This window comes from Felis catus, chromosome B3, assembly GCF_018350175.1.
Source record: "Felis catus isolate Fca126 chromosome B3, F.catus_Fca126_mat1.0, whole genome shotgun sequence".
Lineage (NCBI taxonomy): Eukaryota > Metazoa > Chordata > Mammalia > Carnivora > Felidae > Felis > Felis catus.
In genome coordinates this window covers 11,334,462-11,356,504 of record NC_058373.1, presented here as the reverse complement: position 1 = coordinate 11,356,504, position 22,043 = coordinate 11,334,462, and the positions used below count along the sequence as shown (strand labels likewise).

The following is a 22,043-nucleotide window of genomic DNA, read 5'->3' as shown; positions in this document are numbered from 1 at the left end:
GTTAAGTTCAAGGCACTCTCTGTGTACATTGGGCATTAAAGTTCCCTACCACATGGTAAATAGACAAGCTCATGAACAACTGCTCTGTGTTACATAAGGATAGAAGGGCACAGGTACAGGTGGGTGGTGGGTTTAATGATGGTAAGGTGAAGACTGTCTCTTGGAAAGCTATGATCCTTAGAGAAATAGAAAGAAAGGTAATTAGCTGGAAGTGAGGCAGAGGGAAAAGGTGTGGGTGGTTTAAGGTGAGAAGAAAAGGTATGGAATGGCTGTCTTGAGGAGAGAGATGATGAGTTGACTAAGGAGCTTGGGAAGGGAAGCCAGCAGTGCTCATGGTCCTTTTAAGGTAATGAGCATAACTTTAATATCAACCATGTCTGCCTGAGTGTTTCTCTTCAGCTACATCCAGCTCTCCCAAGACAAACATGATGTTTTTAAGCAGGATTGGAATTGTTAGGCAAGTGCAATAGCATAAAGAAGGGAAGAGGGTTGAGGATGTATAAAAGAAAGCATTACTAGTGATAGGTCATGGATGTAAGCTGAGAAAGGAGAGTGAGAACTTGGAATAGTGGCTGGCAAGAGAGTGGAATGCTCAATGAGTTGGAAGCTCTTGTGGAATCAAAGAAGTGTTAGAATTAGAGTATTAGGAGTAATGGCAGGAGTGGTAGTGGTGGGTAATTGCCCACAAAGTACAATCCAGATCATGATATGTCTCCCAACTTCCTCTCCAAACTCTACCTCCTCCCACACTGTACTTTAGTCCTTAGCTCAGCCACACTGGACTCTTCCTTCAACCTGCCTGACCCTCCTCCCTCCATTGTTTTATTCTTTTTTGCCCTTCCTGTTAAATCTGCCTGGAAAACTCTTCCCCACCAAAGAGCTTTGTGGCTGGCTCCGTCATATCATTTACACCTTCCCTGACCTCCTACCTAAAAGAGTGACCCACTGCATCCCTCATTGAGGTTACTCTTGATCATATCATCCACATAGTACTCACCTAAACCTGAAATGATTCTTCTGTCTACTTGTTTATTGTCAGTCTGCTTCTCCATCTGGAAGGCAAGCTGCATGAAGGCAGGGACCTTGTGTGTCTTGTTCTCTGTTGACTTTCCAGCACCCAGAACAGTGCCAGAACAGGGGAGGAGCCCAAGAAAGGATGGATAACTAGACAAAGGCATGAATAAATAGATTTTTTAAACAAACTTCCCCTTTGTCACCTTAAAAATTATTGATCTACAGACATTTTTTTTTTCCCCAACTAAGTCTGGTATTTTTGTTGAAATCACTTGGAAACTTTCCAGTAGAGGGAGCTGTTCTCAACTGGGGGGCAGTTTTGTCCTCCAGAGACATTTGGCACTGTCTCCTGATGTTTTGGTTGTTTGATGTACTATTGGCATTTAGTGGGTAAAGATCATGAATACTGTGAAATATTCCACACTGCTTAAGGACAGCCCTTGACAATAAGAAATTATCTGGCTCCAAATGGTAATGCTATCAAAGTTGAGAGCACTGCAGGAGGCTAAAAGTAATCACTCCTTGAGAACTGTGGGCTAGACCCAGCCCTGTGCAAAGCATGAATGCATCTCCAAGGCACCCTGGAAAAGTGGAGCTTTTCCATAAGGTTGGAACTCCTGCATACACCCTGCCTGTACAGTGCATGTCTCTAGAAAGATACAGTGAAGGAGCCACTGTACTGGCAACAGCCAAGATAAAAAATCCACAAAACATACCCACTTCTTTTTGGAAAGGACACAACCCAGAGGGTAGACCTGCATTTGTAACTGGTTGTTATCTGCCAACTGGGGCCCTGGAAGCCTTGAAGTGGACAAACATACAATTATGTGGAAGTAAAAGCGCACATTGCAGGCCTTAATGGTCCCAGTACTGAGGGTTTCTCAACTCCCAAAGCCATTCCTATTCATCAGGAGAGACCCCATTTGCAAAACATTTATTCAAGGCTTAATTATTAATAAATCTCTGCATGGAGCCACTCCATTGAAAGGCTGCACAATAGCTTGGCCTGGTAATCAATGCCCCATTCATGCACTAATCAGTGGAGACAAATGGATGTAAGAGGTGTGGGGAGCAGGACCACGAACCAGAAGAGAGACTCTGTTTCCCCTTCCCTTTGGGGCTCTTCTCTAATTAGGGCCCTGTTCACATGCTAATCAGTACTGGGATCCCTGAAATTTAGAGAGGGCACTCCCATATTGGATTTGTGCTCTTACATAGGCAGATGCACTAGTTAATGCGGATTTCCTCTAGCCTGAAATATCAGCCCTGCATTAGGCCAGTTGGTGTCCCGAGCTCTATTTTTAAATAGGCTTGGGATTATCCCTGAGCTGCCTTCCACCCACACATGGCTACCATTATGTGTCAGGCCCCGGGGCTGGGCACCCAACATTCATTATTCTATTTAATCATTATTACAAACGTGGGACATAGTTTTATCTTATTATCTTGATGATAGAGATGAGAAAACTGAGGTTCCTGAAGTTCCCCAAATCATAAAGCTAGTAAGCAGAAGGGCAGATCTCCACCTCACTAATAAATTAAACATTTATTTTATGCACACATGTGCCAGGTACCAGAAATACAGCTTAATAGGAAGGATGGATACAAAAATGGTTAACTGGCATACCCCACATGGGGGCTCCATTCCAAAACGTAGGGTCTTTCTACTCCCCTGCACTGAGTTATCTTTTATGGGTAATCCAGGTGAGGAATAGTGGTGTGACTTGAACCAGGATATAGTGATGAGAAGCCATCAGATTCTTGTAAGGAAAAATGAATTCCTGTATTATTATAAGTTACTCTAAATAAAGACAATAGGATAAAAGAGACTTACAGTCCCATTTCATTTATTAATGTAGATATAAACAGTATTATATAAAATATTAGCTAATTGAAACTAATAGTGTATTAAAAATAATATATAAGGAACCCCTTGTGGTTAAATAAGAAAGCTAGCAGCACTAACAGAAAAATAATCAAAACAGTGTGAACATCTAATTTATGGATGAGGAGACCAAATGTATCTGAGAAGATGCTTAAATAATTAATAAGGCAAATTATAAAATAAGATATTACTTTATATCTAGTAGACTGGTGAAATGAGAAAGCTTGATAATGCCAAGTGTTGGTGGGGATTTTGGAATGGATGCCGTCAGGCACTGCTGTCAAGAGAGCAGATGGTAGACATGTGCCATAGAGCATAACTGGTACTTTTCTCTTAATTGAATATGAGTAGGTGGATGTACACAGAATGACTCAGCAATTCTACCTCTGTCTATGTAGTCCAAAGAAATTCTGACACAGCTCCCCGAGGGGCAGGTACAAGACTCTTCACTACAGTATTGACTGTGGTGCTGGAGACCACCTGGGTGTTCATGCATCATCTGGAGATTGGATAGGTTAATTTAGAGGGTGCACATTGTAGAGCAGGGGGTAGCAGTCTAGAGACAACAGACTAGCTGTAGTCATAGCAACGAGGATGAACTTTCAAAAAAATTGTAATTAGTGAGAAAGGTAGGAAGCAGGATGAAATATATAACTCAATAACATTTGTGAGGAAGTTCAAATACATACATATAAAACAACACCACCATTGTGCAAGAACACACATAAACAGAAGGACAAAAATGCACATGGATGTTTTCCATCGTGGGAAGAGGACCAGAGGTATATAGTGAGGGCTGCAGCAGGAAATAGATGGCACACACAAATTAAAATAATTCAAGATATGCTTGTTCCCAAAGATGTGGGAGGGTGTAGGGAAACCACAAGAGGTAATATAGAAACACAGAGTTAGTGGGTCAACCCAGAGTCAACATGTTACTTCAACCCAGCCTGGAGGGGCCAGCAGAGGGAGCAGCAACTGAGACTTGGAGGAGAGAGACTTGTGAAGGGAGGCTTGCCAGGAGAGCAGCAGTGGACTTCAGCAGCTGAGGGACCCAGACCCAGAGGGAGGTAGGCAGGGATGCATTACCAGGACCTCATGCCCCTCCCTCCCTGGTGCTCCAGTTGGAGCTCCCCATTGGCCTGTTCAACAAAAAGCCAAAAGGCACTGGAGGCTCTAAGGAGAAATGGAACTATTAACAAAACAAACAAATAAACATAAGCTCGGCAGGGCTTGCAAGAAAAAAAAAAACCAAGCAAGTAAAGACAATTTGCTACCCAGGAGGAATCTGGGACTGGTTGTAAGGGAAATGAGAAAATTTTTTCACACATTCTTTTTTTTTTTTTGATTCAAGAATAATCATTTTATTTCATTCAGTGTCATCTATGTAAGAAAAAACGATAAAAATGTTAGCACACATTTTTTCCCCACACATTCTTGATATCCTACCTTGTGTGTGTTCAACACAAATAGATTTAGTTTGTATGTTCACATTTATGATACTTACTATAAAGTTGGGAAGTTAGCACACAAAGTAAAGCACGAGTGGTCCCAATAATAGCAAAATTTTGGAAACATAACCTTCGAACATGCAAGTTTTTATTAGAACTTTTGAGAAACAGATAACTGTATAGAATTTCTGAATCAAATTTTGATGGAATCGTTGCAGACCTGAAGCACCCCCATGGGACCCGAGTGTTTTAGGACCACAGTTTAAAAATTACTGTCTTGAACAAATTCGTAGAAGTCTGTGATTATCTAACCCAGGTCATCAATCTCCATAATGTGTCCTCTCTTCCACTTCCTGCCTTTGATTAATCCAAATTTTTCCTAGTTTCTTTTATTACAGAGTATTAATGTTTAAAATACCATGGTCTATAAGGATACAATTAAGTGACCTCTGGAAAATTCCATTCCTTCTTCCATTTGAAAATGAATCTTCCAAGAATGACTTGACCACAGTGTGAGCAGATGATATGCCTCCCCTCCCCCTGCTTTGTATCATAGGTGGAAGTTAGCTGCGTCTCTTATATGCAGCCCAGAAATTTGGTAGGTGAACCACAGTGAAATCTAGTCTTTAAGATAAGGAGTGACTTTCTATGGGGCCTGAAGCAGTGGTGAGCAGCCCTGAGATAAAATGGGTGTTCCCACAGAAACTGGAGGGAGGGGCTCAGTGCTCAGTAAAATCAATAACTTAAAAAGCCTAGCTTTGTTCAAGGCTAGAATTTGGTAGCAGATCAATAAATGTTTCACACAAACAAATACATTGACTGAATGTTCCATGGAGAGGAAAAGACTGTCCTTAGGAGTGGAAGCCATAGTACACAGTCCTCAGGAGGAGGCATGAGGCTTTGTAAAGAGGCATCAAGTAGACCAGAAGCCAAGGGCTGGGTTCTTTGGAGGCAGATATGAATAGGCTTTAAATACAGAGGTGCTATGGACAGGAGAGCAGCTGCATGGAAATGCTAGGACTTCTGAGGCCACAAGTACAAGCCTGGGGCCCCAATAAGAATGGAAATCAGGCTTGGGAGAGATCTACTTCCCACCAAATTGAGTGAGCACCACCACCTCTGCTGGCTATTGGAATAGCAGAGAAATCTGGGCTTAGGAAAGATTTTCCTTGCCCACAATTCTATCCAGCTCACTTGATTGATCCATGGTTTCCATGACATTCTTTTGTTTTTTTCTCTCTTTAAAAATGTTTTTAGGGGCGCCTGGGTGGCGCAGTCGGTTAAGCGTCCGACTTCAGCCAGGTCACGATCTCGCGGTCCGTGAGTTCGAGCCCCGCGTCAGGCTCTGGGCTGATGGCTTGGAGCCTGGAGCCTGTTTCCGATTCTGTGTCTCCCTCTCTCTCTGCCCCTCCCCCGTTCATGCTCTGTCTCTCTCTGTCCCAAAAATAAATTAAAAAAGTTGAAAAAAAATAAAAAAAAATAAAAAAAATGTTTTAAATTTATTTATTTTGAGAGAGAGTGTGTGAGTAGGGGAGGGGCAGAGAGAGAGGGAGAGAGAGAATCCCAAGCAGGCTCTGTGCTGGCAGTACAGAGTCTGTGTGGGGCTTGATCTCACACTGTGCCAAAATCAAGAGTTTGACCTGAGCCAAAATCAAGAGTTGAACACTCAGCATCAAGGTACCCTCTAGTTTTTTCTTTATAAATCTTAAAGTTTGCATGTCTTTCCACAGCAAGATGGGTATTGATGGGGAGATAGAAACTCTCAGGGGTTCTGCAGGTATGATGATGGAGGGCCCAATAGCACAGAACCCAGAAAGATCTGGGAATCTGGGGACATGACTGTGGAGGCTGGTAGGTTCCCAAGGTAAAGTAGGGCTCTGAGGGGGGACATCCAAGTCCAGCCCAGCTGGTCCTTCTGGGGCTTTGCTCACTCACCAATCATGAGTTACTTAAACTGACAGGTAAGTGTACATATTGCATTTAATTGAGCTCTGCCTGTGAAATATACTAGTGTGTCAGTGGTCTTCACCTTGTCACAGAGGTGGGGTATCTGGAAGTGACAGCATACCTTGGGAGAATCATGGAGTATTCAATTATTCAGGGTACATCTCCTATGGGGAAAGACCGTGTCTGTATTGTGCTGTTAATCTTAGCACAGTGCCTGGCATGCTAAATAGATATCTAAATAATGCTAATATTTAGTACATGCTAAATAAATATCTGTGGAAGGAAGGAAGGACAGAAGGTAAGGAAAGGTGATAACTTTATCAGAAGAAATATTCTCTGGATGTTATTTTCTGATCATATTTTAGAGATTTTCCTTTCTTAGTCTGCCCTTATGTTTAATCATTTTATTGATTTATGAATACTTGCTAGCAAAAGAAGTAAGTGTAGGGAGACAAGTTTTAAGAAAAACTTTGAAGGAAAAATTTAAACCAGAGAAAATTCCAAGTTCCCCTGCAAATTAGAAGGTTAACTTTTATCACTTCAGTTTTAGCTGTGCTTCATTTTGTTTTAGGTCAAACCTGAGTGTTCTGTAGGCAAAGTTGGAGAACTGTTCTTGGTGGATAACCTGACAACTGACTGAAACCACTGCTCAAGTTAAGCCTACTAATATTCCTAATATTACACTGCATGTTAACTAATTGGAATTTAAATAAAAATTTAAGAATCTACATTCATTCGGCACCTATGTTGTATAAGAGAGTGTTGGGAGGAGGTCATCAGGAGGACCTGACCACTGGTTGACCCATGACATGGACCCAGGCAATTGGAGGCTCCCCAAGCCCTCTCTTGTTTTGGAATGTCTGCCTTGCCTGCTTTCCCCACAGTGGGAGCCATTTTCAAGGATGTAGCCTTGAGACCATCTGGATGGTATGCGAGACTGAAACCAATCAAGGCCCTTATATGGACTTTTAAGATTCTGGCGGGTGGGTGTGGAGAACTTGTCTTGTGGCTCCCCAAGACCAGCCTTGTATGTAAGTTCCCTTGTTTATTGAAATTGCCACCTGGCAGTTTGGAGTGAGCTTCCTCTTTGCTCTCTCCTTGCCCTGCGTGTAGGGAGTCCAGTTTAAAAACCAACAGGAGTTGCACAGTTAGAAGTGTGGGGTTAGTACTTTCTTTCCAGTAGTTAAGTCTGGCAGTGGAAAGCAGCCTAGGATTTTTCCTGAGTAACACAGCATCTGTCCATCTTTCCACTTTTCCTTCCTTCCATCCATTTGTCCATCCATCCACTTTTATTTAGTCATTCAACAAAAATTTAGTTTGTTACAAGCATCAAGCTAAGCTCCCAGGATACAAATAATAATTAACCTGAAAGAAGTAGGTAAAAGCTTGAGGTGATCCCAGAACAGGTGTTGTAACCTTAACAGCACACTGGTCTCACCTAGAGGAGCTTTGAAAGTGCTGATGTCCAGATCCCACTCTCAGAGGCTCTGATTTAGTTGCTTTGGGGTGAAGCCTGGGCATCAGGTTTTTTGAATGACCTCCATTTGAGTCTAACATTCAGCCAAGGTCAAGAATCACTGCTTTAGGAGGATGAGTTTGAGTTTGCTGGACAGATTAGGGGAGAGAAGATAGTCCAGGAATGAACATATATAGAGGCACCAAACATACAATAGAGCCAGTTGCCTTCAAGGAATAACAAAGATTAGACATAGCTAGAGAATAAAGGATTAGCTGATTAGCTGGGGTCCCAGGAGAGACGGGCTGAGATGCTGTAACAGATGAGAACAAGGTGCAGCAGGAGAGAGAGTGCTGGGTGCTTAATCCCCCAGGCTCGGAGGGTTTGGAAGGACTGCTTAGAGAAGGTTGGAGTTAAGTCCTTCCTTGAAGGACAGCTAGGATTTGACAGGTGGAGAAGGAGTGAAGTTTCTTCAGGTAGAAGGGACTGAATAAGTGGGATAAAACTGTGAAATGTCTAGTAGAACTGGAGCCTGCAGTTCCCAGGTCGGTAGTGATGGAATGACACAGTTAAAGACAGAAAAAAGATTAAGGTCAGATCTCAGGCTGGGGGGTTTGGATTTTACCCTTAAGGCAGTAGAGAGCCATGGAAGGTTACTCTTTGAGGAGGGGAATGTCAAGATGAAGTCTGAGATATGGAACTCTGCAGGCAGCAGGGGAGGAGGGCTGGCAGGTGGGAAAGCCTGAAATGAGGCTAATGGATAATTTCTAGGCAGTAGACTTTGCACGCCTCTAGCACGGTTAATGGGTGCATTATTTTAGTCTAAATGAGTAAGAGACATTTTCTTACCCTTTAAAACTCAGAAGCTGATTTAAGTGAGGAGTCACTGCAAAGATCAATTTTGAAATTGTTGGTAGTGGAAAGCAGCTTGTGAGGGTGGAGATGAGGGCGACTGGGTAGAAACAGAATGGGGTTTTTATGAAAAATCCTGCTGCCTAAAGCTACAAAGCAATTAGCAGAGCATGAGTGGTGTAGCTTCCGTGCTACCTGTGCCAGGAAGTCAAGGGCTCTGGAACTCATCTGGGCCTACCCCTCAGGCCTTGTCAGGAGCCCCAAACAGCTACCTGATCCCCCTACACACCTCAGAGCAGAAAACAAAAAGCAGGCAACTCCTGCCTTCTGCTTTACAGACTGAAAATTTTAAAGAAAGAACAGAGGGGAAAGGGCTCAGCCCTATCTCTTGGTCTGTGGGCACTGAGGCCCTGTACCTGCAGATTAGGCCCTGCTCTTTCCTGAGCCCTTATGAGCAGGACAGCGGCCCTTTGGAAATGTACACCCACAGTGGTGGGGACAGTGTCTGGAATTTAAGTGCACGGCTGACATTTAACCAGAAGGCAATGCTACAGATATGCTAGTTGCTAAAATACTGAAATGCTTCCTTGGGAATTGGAAACTTTCTGCCACTGCCTAAATGGCTTTGCATTGCCTGGCTGTCCCACCCCCTTCCCTGGGATTCCTTTGGACACCGAGACCTCTTCACAGTCCATCAACTAAAGGGTTAGTGTTCCTGGCACAGCAGGGTCTCTAGACTCCTAGTTTGGCAAGTTACCTCACTGTTTGACAGATGTCTTGAGCATCACTCTGTGTGTGAGTCTAGGCATCGCTTCTGATAGCCTTGTTTTTGCCCCCTGGTCCCCAGTGGATAGGAACTATCTTTGAAACCTGGGCCTGATCCATGTGCAGCCCTCCCCTGACTGATGGACTGCTGTTTGTTTCCCAGCCTCCCCATCTCCCAACCCTGATGAAGGATTTTGGTTCAAAGATCCCTCTGTCTCTTTCCTCTCTTGCTCACCTCACCTGTCAGACTCAAATTCTGCCCCTGCCCATCTTGTTGGCTGTGGCAGATATGGCTGAGCATTGACCTAGCACCTATTCTTCCTTTCCTACTTATTAGCAGGGCCCTGCTTTTGTTCATGACAGTTGTATACCCAGCTAAACTACTTGCTTTCCCAGAGTCCCTGCAGGAGAGGTGGTCAAGAGTTTATGTAGCAAACACTTACGTTGCACTTATGATGGACCAGGCATGATTATAAACATTTTGCAATGTAGGTCCCATAATATTTATATAAGGTAGGTACTATTATTTAGGCACTATTATTCCTATTTTGCTCATGAGGAAGCTGAGATACAGAGAAGTTAAGTAAATAACCCAAGAACACAGCTATTAAATGGTGGAGCCTGGATTCAAACCCAGTTAGTTTATAGAGTCAGTGCTCATAATTGTTATGGTTGGCTGGTTCTAGCCAATATAAATTGGATTTCACAGAAAGTTTGTGCTTTTCTGACATAGCTGTCAACTCCTTCGTTCTTCTTTGTTTCTTCTGGCCAGTAATGCTGATGGGAGGTGTGAGGTGGAGCCATCATCTCGCAGTCATGAGGTGACAAGCATGAGGAATAAAAGCTACACTTTACAAATGACGGAGCCTGGGACAGCAATGATACCATGGACTGCTTTAGCACTGTTGGACAGCCTCCCCTGGGCTCCTGCTTATGGTGGAAAATAACCTTTTGGTTAAGCCACTGTGGTGGGGTTCCTTTAGATGAATGAGCAACCTTAACCCTTAGTCTCTGGCAAGGAGGATTGTATAGGGGCTCGCGCATAACAGAAGCTTTTTCAGGACACACCTTGCTTCTAGTGGTCGGGAAGTGACCCCTTAAGAGATATAGTTGCAACACTGCTTGTCTATGCAGTGAGCTGAGAGGTTTGGAGCCTCATCTCAGCCTTTCCCAAGCTCTTTCCACACGGGCTGCCAGGGAGGGTAATGGTGATGCTTGATTAAGCCTCTTTGACATGCCAGGAAGATTCTGGCTCTACTCTCTCTGCATCCCTGGCTCTGAGGAGAAGAGGAGCATTGTGTGGTATGGAGAGACTCATTTAAGCAAGATCTAGATGACCAGAGAAGATTCAGGAAGATCAACCTAGAAGAGTTTGGCCAGGAAAATAGCATGGCTTCAAACTTTGTCTCTCAATTACCTAGCATGATGCCCAGTATAGTGTCTGCTCAGTATGTCTTATTCATTCATTAGTTTCCATTCCATGGTGGAGGAGGGAGCAGAGCATTCATACATGGGCTTACTAAACAAAACAATAGTGCTACAAAGAAAAACATAAAACTCCTCCCACGCCTGATTCTACATCTCTCTCTGTTGCCAAATTTTTGTTTATCTCTTCAGAAATGACCCATGAATGTGTGTTTAATCAGCTAGACTAGAAGAAACCACACTAGCTAATAACCAACATAATAGTGGCTCAAAATTAAAAACACACAAGGTTTATTTCCCAGTCATGCCACATATCCATGATGGGTTCGTAGGAGGCTCTGATCCCAAAAGTCACCACACCAGGGGGAAAGAGAGAACTAGAAGGTTTTGCATCAGCAATTAAATGCTCTAGCCTGCAAATGACATACATGAGTTTTGTTCAAAACTCATTGGCCAGACTCAGTCATGCAGCCCCTCCCAAGTGCAACAGAGCCAAGATTCCCAGCCAGCCGTGTGCTCATTAAAGGGAGAACCAGGGGCATCTGGTGAACAGCAAGATGGAGTACCACATGCACTGATTTGCACTTAGTTTTTGAGTCATCTTATATTTTGGAAATATGTACAGTGTTTAGAACAGTGTCTGTCTTATAACCAAATGTTTTCTATTATTATTTTGACTTGTGTTATTTCATATATAATAACATATATTGTAGTATTTTTACTGATAGAAGCTTCTCATTTAACAGCTGTCCCTTGAATGAGAGAACAGAAGTTAAGCTCTGTTCATTGTGTCTCTGGTGCAGTGGGGAATAAAGAGGAAGGGAAGGTACAGCTTAGGAACTCAGTAGCTACAGTGGACAGACAGCACTACAGAGGAAGTCTGGGTCAGTTCAGGGCAGAAAGATGTGGGTATCGGACTTCCTGGCAAAGTTCCTGCACTGTGCTGGGCCTCAGGACCTGACGCCAGCTCTGCATTTGATGGCCTTCTGGGTCCACATAATGAGGTACACTACTGGGCTGACTTGTGCTGTTTGCCTGGGAAAGGACAGAAGTTGGCGTGCCACCAAAACCCTGGCTGCCTCTTGGATCAAGTTCCTCCATCCGTGTAGGACAACCACACAGAGCCCTTTAAAGGCACTTGTGATGATTTAATTAAATCTGACAGATTAAAAAAACCCACTAACTGGAGACCTCACCCTTATTTCCCATCTATTTTTTTTCCTGTTTCTGAAGATTAACAGCAAGCTTAACTCCTTCCTTCACCCCAGAACTGTATTCATAATGAGTATCCCAAGAGAACATCCCTTTCTCTCTCTTTGAATGAAGCTACTTCATCTGCTTTGCTGAAAGAAGGGTGGTATATGCAAGCAGCACCCTGCCATCATCTGGTAGAGAGCTTAGAATATCTCCCAACATCAGCATGAACCTCTGGAGCTAAGGGGCATCAGGTTGGCATTCAAAGGCAAAGACACTTCCATTGCAGCCCAGAATGTCCTTGTCATCAGAATATGACTAACTCTGGGGGGATTCACAAAGCTTCTTGAATAGAGATGCCTGAAGCTACCAGGTGGCATTGGCTGCTATTGATGCCATTGATGGTAGCAATGGCTTTGGGACAAAATTGCCTAATAGGTAGTGGGCCACATATGGAAAAAATGACATAAAAACCATACTATGTCTCTACTGGATTTAGCCTGCTTCCCCCGCCCACCCCACCAGAGACCAGATGGTTAATAAAAGGCTCATCTGAATCAGGAAAGGGGTGAGAAGGAAATTAATAACTTAATATAGAATCAAGCAACTTAATTTAGAACTATTTCTCCTGATCCCAGGTTAATTCTGAATGATCAGCCTCACACTACCTATGACATCACTGAGGTCTAGTTTTCTCAGGGGAGTTCAGCACCATCATGTGGCTCATAAGCAGCAGACTCTAGGCCTGAACCAGGGCCTTCTGACTACTTGTCCAGCGTTTTCACTGCTCTCCTGTATGGTCTCTCTGTCCCTGCTTCCCCAAGGCCTCTTCCACACCTGGAGTATTTGTATGCTGCCCCATATCTCAGCTGTGTTGTGTTGGGGGGCCTCTCTGCCCTGTAGGAGCTCTTTTGATTCAGATTCAGTCCTCCATCCCTCATCACTTCTCAGTCCAGGACCCATTGTCACAAGACCATTTTCTCTAAATCCAAAGGGAAAATCAATATTTTATGTTTAATTGTTTTTGAGAGAGAGAAAAAGGGGGGGGAGGGGCAGAGAGAAAGGGAGACACAGAATCTGAAGCAGGGTCCAGGCTCCTAGCTGTCAGCACAGAGCCTGACGCAGAACTTGAACTCACAAGCTGTGAGATCATAACCTGAGCCCAAGTTGGATGCTTAACCTTAGCCTGAGTCACCCATGCGCCCCCCCAGACAATCAAGATCTTAAAGCCCTGTGAGTAGTGATTATCATGGAGCAGTGAGAAGGGCACTGTGCCTCTTTGTGTTTGTGTGTGTGTGTGTGTGGGGGGGGGGTGGGGGTGGTATTAGAATTCCCAGGGCATAGGGTAGAGCCATATAGATTGTAGTCAAAACACTTCTTGTTTTGTCCTTTTTTTCCCCCCTCATAATATCCTATTTACTTTGAAATTCCAAATAACTCTAAAGAATGCCATGATATTTTTAGGTTTGTCAAAAGAGGGCTTACATCTGGAAATAGTGAAAAATGTGGATGTAATGATCATTGGGTTTACATGGCTCTTGTTGGTGTCTGTATTTTGAAGAAGAACTCTTGGAGATAGGGAGTCAAACCCCTCAAAATAAACCTCTAAAATTGAATTTGGGGCTCTACTGTGGACAGTATTTTTGTTAGAATGGCCCTTTTCCCCTTTCACCTACATCATTGGGTGGGCACCAAGGTCTTTAGATAGAGGTATGCTAAATACAGCTTTCTCGCCAACAGTCTGTAAAGCCTTTAGAAGGAGAGCCAGTTCTGCAAATTGGCATGCCTTTCATATTTATCTTCACTCTTTTTAAAAATTAAATATTTATTTATTTATTTTGAGGGAGAGACAGACAGTGAGCTTGCATGGGGGAGGAGCAGAGAGCGAGGGAGAGAGAATCCCAAGCAGGCTCCACACAGTGTGGAGCCCATTGTGAGGCTCAATCTCACAAACCATGAGTTCATGACCTGAGCCAAAATCAAGATTCAAAAGCTTAACTGACTGAGTCACCCAGGTGCCCCCTTTATCTATCTTCATTCTTAATAGGGATTTTTGGAGCCACAAGATCTCAATAGTGGTAGAAAGCTGAAAAAAGAAACAGTGAAAATCAATAAAGACTCAGAAAACGTTTTGAAGTAAACATATATGTGTCAAGATAATGAGAAATATGTGTTTCCATCCATGCCTGTTTCCAGAGGACCCTCTCTCCATTCCTGCTTCTGGACAGAAGACCTCTATTCCACCAAGGAAGGGACACTTCAGAATCTGGAAAACAAAGAACACCAAATTCCTGGCTTTTAAATGAAGCAAACGAATGGAAAACTGCTCTTCATGTCTAAGGGAAGAAGATTCGGCAGGATAGCTACCAAAGGTAGTATTTTCCCCACCTGAAAAAGAGTTTAAAATATCTTTGGTTTACAGAAGAAAGAGTTGGAAATGAAATGAGAGAGAAAGTGACAGGTGATACCATCTGGAAAGGGGCTGTGTTTGTGAGTTAAATTGTGTCTCCCAGAAAGATATGTTGAAGCTCCTAGCCCTCCTGTACTTGTGAATATGACCTAATTTGGAAATAAGGTCTTTACAGATGAAAACGAATTAAGATGAAGTCATAGTAGATTCAGTTACTGGTGTTCCTATAAGAAGAGGAGATTTAGACACAAAGACAGACAGACACAGGGGAGAATATCACATGTAGGCAAAGGCAGAGATTGGAGTAACTCATCTGCTGGTCCAACAACACCAACGATTCCTGGAAAATACCAGAAGCTAGAAGAGACAACGAAGGACCCTTCTCTAACATCTTCAGAGAGAGCATGCCCCTGCTGCTATCTTGCTGACACCTTGATTTCAGACATCTGGGGCCTCCATAACTGAGTATGTTTATGCTGTGAGCCACCCAGTTTATAGTAATTTGTTACAGCAGCTACAGGAAACTATTATAGGTGGTACTCTGAAACTACATGATTCCCAGAGGAATTTAGGGATCCAGAAGTAAAGAGAAGCCAATGAGGCAGCATCCTTGTACCACTATAGAATGAGAGCAGTAAAGACACGGGGGCTATCAAGGTCAGGAAGAGCCCGAAAGTTCTCAGTGGGACAGAAGAAGGAATACGAATTTTCCTTTGTCCTTGAGAAGGGCATTAGCCAAGAGAACAGGTGCTGGCAGGTTCACGGTCATGATGGAGTTTACATCAGCTGACATTGGCTAGTACCCTCTAGCCAGGGATCAGAGAGGAATACAGACACATCAGCAGATTCCTATATGGGGAGACACCACCCATAAGGATTTGAGGGCACTCATACATGACATCCCTGTTTGTCACCTAAGTTCAGAAATAGTTGACACACATGTAAGTCATGCAGTTATAAATCCAAGTATCATCTTTATAAGTGAGAAAGGCAAGGTAGGAGGCTGTTGCTGGTTGGAGTGGAATACCAGTGTTCATGGACTGGTTCATTCACAGAAGGCACAGGCTACCCCAGCTCTTCCCTGGGAGGGGCAGAGTGAAATGGATGCTCTCTGCATATGAATCCCCAAAAGAGGGAGCAATGGAGAAGGGCAGGCCTAGCTCCTTCTCTTAGATACCTCATGGAGGAGAAAGGAAATGATCCTGGAGTATTACCTACAAACATCTCCCCACCTAGAAATGAGGACAGGGAAACATGAAGTCTTTCCTTTTATCCAGGACCAATGCTGTGATGCTGCATGAGGCCTCTGCACTATGATGTCGCTCCTGGGAAAAGAAAGAGGGTGAGGAAAACTTGAACTGTTTGAGTTTAAACCTAGAATGCTAAGGTTACCCAGAATTGACCAAGATGATATTTTCTGTCTTCAAACAGAACAAGGCTTCAAATAGAATTTGAGTTGTAGCAAAATAAGGTCATGTTGCTTGCAAACCCAAGTTTTATGAACTGGATTCATACCCACTGCCCAAGCAAATAGACAGCTATGCTGGGGAAATGGGGAAGGCAGATAAATCACAAACCATGACCTTCTAGGTTTGGTAAACATGGGGCTTCAGGCATTCTGTGCTTTCCAGAACTCTTGGTGTCCAGGGATTTCCTTTCCCTGAGTGCTACAGTGGAAATCCTACATGAATGGTGTCTGTCCTCCTGTTCTTAGGCATCCCAGAGGAAGTTTTCAGGTTGTCATACCACTCTGCTAAATCATGCCAGTAGCAGCTGGAGGAGCAGGAATCCCCAATTGCACCACCTTTACCTTATACATAAAGCCAAAGGGTATGTCTAGGAGTTGGCACCTGCCTAAGGCTATAGGGTTGGCTAGGGGCCAGGTTGGAGTTTGGACTCAGGTCTGCACACTCAGGCCCCAAGATGCCTTGGTAGGCTGTCAGCTTCCTGAGAGAACTGTTGTTTTGTAGTTCTCCTTTCAAAATTTCCTTGGGGTGCCTGGGTGGTTCAATCGGTTGAGCTTCTGACTCTTGATTTCTGCTCAGGTCATGATCCAAGAGTTGTGGGATTTAGCCCTGTGTTGGGCTCTATGCTGAGCATAGGGTCTGATTGGAATTCTCTCTCTCTCTCTCTCTCTCTCTCTCTCTCTTTCTCTCTCCTTCTCCCTCTTCCCCTCACCCCACTTGTATGTGCTCTTCTGTCTCTCTCTAAAACAAAACAAAGCAAAACAAAACAAAACAAATCAAAACAACAAAAAAAAAACCTCTCTTCTGTGCTCTTCTGTCTCTCTCTAAAAGAAAAGAAAAGAAAACAAAACAAAACAACAAAAAAAACCTCCCCATACACACCTTCCCATAGCAATTCCAGCTAGGTGGAGGCAACCTAGTTGGAAATAGCACTGATGCACCCGTGGGTATCTTTTTCAGTAAAAGGTGACAAGCAGAATCTTTCAGTAGGGCCTTGGCATAAAGCCATAGAGATTTGTGTCCGTTCTATTTCTACTGAGTTCCATTGTGAACTCTGATTCTTCCATTATGTAGTCTTTCTTTTTGGTGCTAAGCAGTTCATTCCTGCTCCACATGGACACATAGACTGTTAGGACATGTCTGATATGGGTATTGCCATGTGGCACCCACGAGCTGGTGCCATTTTGCACATTCATCTATGCCCATCCTCCAATCCTCTACCATGTGGGTGTAATGTTGTTGTTGACTCAGAAAGGGAAACACTCTTTTTAGGTTCCCACACCAGCTGGTGGATATGGTGTAAGAAAAAGGCAAGGGTCCACTTCATTTACACAAGTGGCAACTTTTTCATCTGGGAAGGACACAAAAGAGTCCATTAATGATAGAGTATGTCATCTTTCTTGACCTTTAGAATAAACTCTGGCTTTCATATGGCATTTATTTATCTTTTATCAGGAGACTTGGTTAAATATGAAATTTGTTTATGCTTCCAATACTTTTTTTTTCTGCAAGAGAACAAATCTATACCTTTACTTATTTACTTTTCAGTAATTTCAAATCCTGAGGCGTACAGTATCACACAGATTCTGTGGTCAATGGCTTTAGTGGAAAGGTTGCTTTGGAATTTGGTAGAAACCATGCCACCGTTTCCATGAGCACAAGTTACTTTTCCACAGATTACTCTAGTTTTGTTCGGTTTGCCACCAGAAGTGTTGGTCTTTGCTTTGTACACACAAGCACATACCTTGCCTAGATAGAATTCAGTTACATCTTGAGCATAAACACCTTCAATTTTAAGAAGAGTTGCATGCTCCCAGAGGTCCAGAGACCTCACGTATAGCCCCAAAGAATGGCCTTGAACCACAGCCTTCTAGACATACTTGTCATTTTAGGAGTCCTGTTCCCAGCAGGCCTCTGCAGGTTCCAAGATGGCCTGCTTCTGATACATTTTATCTAGCATTTATGGAGCACTTGCTTTGTGCTAGGTACTTACAGAGCAAGGAGCTGAATGAGTTTTGGTGTCACCTCCAGGAAACTGCAAGAGAAGCCCTCTGCTTGAATGCTTATGATGTGCCTTCTCTGTATATACTGTTCCTCACCTCTGCTTTTGCCAAACAGAAGCTAAGGGCCATGGGAGGTACCAGAGAGGAAAAACAGCACTGACTTTTTCATTCTGGAATTATTAGGAGCCTGAGTAGCTACATCTATCATTGGCCCCCAAAGGGGGAAAGAAAGATTCATGTTACAATCTCTAAGGACATCCTTATTTCCATAGATGGCTTTTCCCAGCCCAAGCTGAGGGGTCAGACTCTGAAAACAAGATAAAGGAATCCCCAGTCGATGGATTTGATAGTTAATGCTGAACCCTTGTGCCTGGAAACATTCCTGTTGGCTTTGGTTGATAACATTTATCCAAGGGAATAAGGAGTAACTAACATTTCAAAATTTTCTCTAGATTTTTTATGCAAGGCACTTTTATTATTACCTAGATAAAATCATAATATATATTCAGAATGCCATAGTTTTTATTACTTACCTAGATGCATTTGTGAGCACTTTCCACATTTATTGGTCCTCATAACTCCTTTTTAGAAGTTGATTGTCAGATTAGTAGGTTGTCTCCAATTTTTCATGAGAATAAATAAAAGGATTAAAGACAGCTTTGTGCATAAAAATTCTCCTCTGGATTTGTCTTTTATATTTGTACGTGTAGTTTTTTTTTTTTTTTTGTACTTGTAGATTTTTGATGTAAAGGAGTATTATGTTTTAGGTTGTCATATCTACCAATATATTATGTTGTTAAATGTTTGTTTGTTTGTTTGTTTACTTAGAGAGAAAACGCCAGCAGACAAGGGGCAAAGAGAGAGGGAGAGAGAGAATCCAAAGCAGACTCTGTGCCATCAGCGCAGAGCCCGATGCGAGGCTTGATCTCACAAACTGTGAGATGATGACCTGTGCTGAAAACAAGAGTCAGATGCTTAGCCAACTGAGCCATCCAGGCACCCCTCTACCAATCTATTCTTTTATCACTTCTACTTTTGGTGTCCATCAGTACTACTCCAAGGGGGGTAAAGCTACCTAGGTCACAGACAAAAAGATGTAAACTACTTCATTTTAATTTCCCATTGGTTGCTAACACCATCTATAAGTATGTTTTATGTCAGAAGTTCCTGTGTGGTTCTGGAATGTTGTTTCTTATCTTGACTTTCTGATTTTTTTTTTTTTTTGAATTATGCCCTTTTCCATCAGGGAATGAGTTATTGATTTTCACTCAACCTACTTGTGCATGGGGCACCGGTGGAGAGCCCAACCATTTTTGGACCATCTCTCTGTTAGTTTTCCATCACTCTTTCTCATCTTCTTCTGCACTTCTCATGGCACCTTCTTGTTGCCTTTGCCAGATTCCTTTGGTTACCTTGCTTGATACATTTGCTCTCCAAGGTTCTCTTTCTAGCAGGAGATTTTAAGAGGCATGAAGCCAGGCAGCTGTTTTGTTCTAACACATGTTCTAACATGTGTTGGGGTATTATTGTAGGGATCATACAGATTCTAGGCCATTTGCTGAGATCTCATTCTCTCAACCCACAAGCAAAAATAGACTTCCCTAGATAAGATAACCACAATAACATATTTCCTATGGGAACCATTTCTTAAAGTTGTATCTCCAAGGGCTAGGGTGTGTCCAGTGTGGCCATTGTCCTGCTTATGATTCTCTGGACTACCTTTGGCTGAGGAATAAAACCTAAACCCTTCCCTATGACATAAAACGCTCTCCAGCCTGGGCCCCGGCTACTTATCTAGGACCCATCTCATTTTCCTCTTCTCATGTTTTACACCCTGGAAGCTCCGGCATGTGATCTACTTTCACATAAGACCTTCCCTTCCCCACCCATGTGAACCTGTGCCCCTGCTATTCTCTCTGCCTGGGTTACTCTTCCCCTACACCCCTGTCCATAGAAATTTTACTCACTTCTGTGATGGCAAATGTCATGGTGTACTTGGTCATTTAGATATTTTTTCCTTTACTAGATCATGATACTCACAAGGGTATAGACCCTGCCTTCCATGACCTACAGCATCAACACTAGTCTGAGGCTTGCCCCACTGTGGGTGATCAACAAATGTTTGTTGAGTGAATAAAACCATACTAATAAAAAGAAAAGAGGGAGGCTCTGTAGAGAATAAACACACAATTTATATGGTAGAAAAAAGAATGATCTTATAGGAGGTACATATAAGTTTACTATGAGTTATCGTGCATTTTTTGGCATATTTTGCATGTACCACTAGAATCATCATTTGCTATGACACTTACAGTGCCTTGAAATGGAATTAGAAAGACAAGAGGGCAGGCAGCTAGCTGATTCTTTCAAATTCTTTTTCCATCACCAGTGCTTAACATGACAGCTTATTTAACCAGGCTCCAGAGAAGGGCTATCACTGGAATTTAAGTAATTCCCATATTTGACCTACTATAACATGTGGTTATCATACCTTGAGAAACTCAATTTGGTAACCAAGACTCTGCAAGAATCTCTCAAATAGCTATGGATATTTGCATAGTGCCTATATACACACAATGTTTGTAATCAGAACAACTCTGGGAGGTTGGAAGGGTGTGTTTTGTTATCATTTTGGGTCTGTTTTATGAATGAGAAAGCATACTTAGTGGTATTAAGCAATTTGCTGAAAGACATACAGCTAAGAGGGATAAAGTCAAGACCCGAACTTGAATCTCTCTGACTCAGATCTACCTACTATCTAACCATGATTAAGAGATGGTAAAGAGAAATAGGAATCTTCATCCAAATGAATGGCTTCATATTAATTTTAAAATGTGCCAGATTCTTGACGGACAGACATTTGTAATCACGTCTAAGTCCACTTCAGCACTTTTCTTCCTCTTGTAGTGTGCAAAGGATTTTCATGCCATACATCATTGGCAGTTGGTTGCAGTTACTTGATTCCACCAAAGCAATGCAAGCCATTAACAAGACCAAAGATTATTTTAAGATGCAGGGAGAAAATTATATCGTTATGAATTTTACATCTTTTGGTTTATGAACAAAAGTTAAATTCTGAAAAAGAAACAAACCAAAAAAATAACAATGGGCATGTAATGGATTGAGTAGTATCCCCTAAAAAGACATGTAGAAGTCTTAACTCCTAGTAACTATGAATGTGATCTTACTTGGAAATATGATCCTTATGGATATAATTAAGTTAAAGATCTCAGGATGAGATCACCCTGAATTTAGGGTGTGTCCTAAATCCAGTGACTAGTGTCCTTATAAGAGAAAAAAAAGGTGATTTGAGACACAGAGAGACATAGGGGGGAAAGCCAGAGGCAGAGATTATAATCAATGCTGCTACAGACCAAGTCACATCTGGAGCTACCAGAGCTGGAAGAGGCAATAAATGATCCTCTTTTAGAACCTTCAGAGAGTGCAGAGCCCTGCCAACATCTTGATTTCAGACTTCTGCTCTTCAGAACTATGAGATAATACATTTCTGTTGTTTTAAGCCACCAAGTTAGTGGTGATTCACTATGGAAGCTCTAGGAAACTAATCCAGATTTTTCTACCAGGAAATAGGGAATTGCTATAGCAAATATCTACCAATATGGAAGTGCTTTAAAAGTGGACAGTGGGGAGAGCCTGGTAGAATTTTGGGAAGCATGGTAGAAAAGACTCAGATTGCAAGTTCCTTTGGGTTTGAATCTGAGAGCTGATAAGCACCTTAAGAGTTCCCGCCAGTGCTCTCACTGGGTGAAGATGTTTCCTACCCTGGTGAATCTGCCCTGCTCATGGAAGGCCAGCCTACAGTCCTGTGCCTTGTTTTCAGTTCCCTTCTCATCATGAGAACCCCTGTTGAGCCTGTTGAGCTCCCATTCTCCTCCCTGGTTCCTGCCAGGAAGCCAAATGCAGAGGTGCCCTGTTGTGGCGACACCTGCAGAAGTTGACACGTCAGGCCAGATGTAGAATGAAAATCAGGGTGACTGGGTGGGGGCTCTGCTCCTCAGGTGAAGAATGTCTGGAAAGACTTGGCTCACCCAGCATGTGCATGGATATGTATCCCCTCTGAGTAGAAGGCAGCTAGAGAGGACCAGACTGCTGGCTTTGGATCCAGACACAAGAGTGAATCCTGACTATACTGCTTAGTGACTCCGTGACCATGG

The 22,043-nt window shown here is 42.9% G+C and overlaps 1 long non-coding RNA gene across 1 annotated transcript in view; it reads left to right on the top strand.

Moving 5' to 3' along the window:
- Window positions 1-22,043, top strand: part of LOC109500519 — a 59,817-nt gene that overhangs the window by 14,228 nt on the left and 23,546 nt on the right. Inside the window, exons 3-4 of the long non-coding RNA XR_002743327.2 lie at window positions 14,186-14,361; window positions 15,677-15,741. This is a non-coding gene — a long non-coding RNA (uncharacterized LOC109500519). The remainder of the gene's footprint in view (window positions 1-14,185; window positions 14,362-15,676; window positions 15,742-22,043) is intronic.